Below are 2,277 nucleotides of genomic sequence, written 5' to 3' on the forward strand. Positions count from 1 at the left end.
GAATAATTTTGAATATTTTTCTGCTCCCGTTCTGATGAGCTGAATAATTTTAATAAACTCCAGTGGAATTCTGACCTTGACGGAAATATTTCCCGAGCCTCCGGCTTCCTAAAAAAATTCCATAATACCGAAATTAGGGTTTTTGCCCAATTTCGGGTTTTCCCATCGTGCTTCGATCTTGTTGTTTGGGTATTTTTGTGTACAAGCGATCCGTGCTCAGCTCTATGGAATGATAGGAGGAAGGAGACATGTCTTTGAGTGTATTCTCCTGATTCAACAGTTGAAAAACCAGGAGATCCTGCTCTTAGGATAATGCCATATGGGTATGGGCCAGTATAGGTCATCAGTGCCTTAGTAGCAGCAGGGGAGATTGGCCGTTATGCGGGGGCCACCTATCGATAGTGAAGATCGCGGGGTCTTCATGATCTATGATCGATGGTTCCGGCTACCAAGGTTCGTCCTTGGGTGCCTCCTGATCTGTACTTGATGGTTCCGGCTACCAAGGCCGGTCCTTGGGTATCTATGCACGGGACCATGGAAGGTGTTTAGATTTATAGCTGCATCCTTCAGTGAGGATTACCTATGTACCCTTCAGGGGGGGGATCAAGTCGTTCGTAGTTCATGTTGTATGGAGGCATGAAGTCTAGATGGGCGCGGAGCCTGATGGAGGCGCGGAGCCTGATGGAGGCACGTAGCCTGATGGAGGCGCGTAGCCTAATGGAGGCATGTGGCCTAGGGAGCACGGGGCTCTAGTGAGCACATGGCCTAAGGAGCACGTAGCCTTGGGAGCACGTGGCTCTAGTGGGCGCATGGCCTAAGGGGCACGTAGCCTTGGGAGCACGGGGCTCTAGTGGGCACATGGCCTAAGGGGCACATAGCCTTCGAAGCACGGGGCTCTAGTGGGCACATGGCCTAAGGCGCACGTAGCCTTGGAGCACGTAGCTCTGGTGGGCACTGATGTCTTGAGATTTTACCTGATTTACTTGCCATTTTCATACTCATTTGAATCACTTAGTATGCATTTAGAGTCCAATTAGGTGCATAGCATATGCATCTATGGTATTGTAGGTTTTGTGAGGTTCAAGTTGGAGATATGAAGGTTTGGGCAAGATAAATGGACTTGATGGAGTTAAGTAGATGAAATGCAGTGAAGCTGGTAAACCGCGGGCGTAAACTGCAGACAAAGGCGAGCCGCAGATTGTAGACCGAGACACCATGTTCTGAAGCCACGGACCGCAGACGACAGGCGCGGGTCGAGCCAAGCCGCATAAAATAATCTGAGACACCTTGTGCTGAGGCGTGAACTGCGGTCACACAACGCGGGTCGAGCCAGGCCGCAGATTTTGATCCGAGACACCGTGTTCTGAAGCCACGAACCGCGGCCGTCCGACGCAGTTTGATGAAGTCCGCGGTAAACGGCGATGGCAAGAGATGCGGACGATGTCGCGGGTCGAGCTAGGCCGCGGATTCGAGTCCGAGACGCCGTGTTCTGAGTGCACATACCGCGGCCTTGCAGGGCGGGTTGAGGCCGTCCGCGGCCAAATTCCAAAACTGTCTTATCCATTTGTTTTTCGGGTCAAACCCGGGCTTGTCGGGTTGACCCGGTTCGAGTTTTAAACCTCTATAAATACTTTTAAAACCTAATCTTAGGACTTATCTTGTTTTCTATCTAATCAAAAAGCCACCTTTAGGTGAAAGATCTAATCTTGACCAATTTCTCTTGTGTTTGCTTGATTACATTGACCATTAATTGTTGGGGTCAAAAACGGTTACGACAAATTTAACATTCAAAACGTCCGAGGAAGAAAATAAGAATTTTTCCGAAGAGTACTTTTCAAAATAGATTCTTCCTTACGAAAAAGCTTTACGGAAGAAAGAATCGAGATGTCCGACGAAAGCTCGAAACAGGTCGTTACGCAGCGACCGAACGTCCTTCCCGCTCGATCGCTACGTAGCGACCGAGCGCTCGTCCCGCTCGGTCGCTACGTAGCGACCGAGCTCAAGCCAAGGCTCGGTCGCTACGTAGCGACCGATCCCTCGTCCCGCTCGGTCGCTACGTAGCGACCGAGCGATCGTCCAGCACGGTCGTTACGTAGCGACCGAGCGATCGTCCAGCTCGGTCGCTACATAGCGACCGAGCTCGAGCCAAAGCTCGGTCGCTACGTAGCGACCGAGCTCAAGCCAAGGCTCGGTCGCTACGTAGTGACCGAGCTCAAGCCAAAGCTGGGTCGCTACGTAGCGACCGAGCGCTCGTCCCGCTCGGTCGCTACGTAGCGA

The sequence above is a fragment of the Brassica oleracea genome, chromosome C3, assembly GCF_000695525.1.
Source record: "Brassica oleracea var. oleracea cultivar TO1000 chromosome C3, BOL, whole genome shotgun sequence".
Taxonomy (NCBI): Eukaryota; Viridiplantae; Streptophyta; class Magnoliopsida; order Brassicales; family Brassicaceae; genus Brassica; species Brassica oleracea.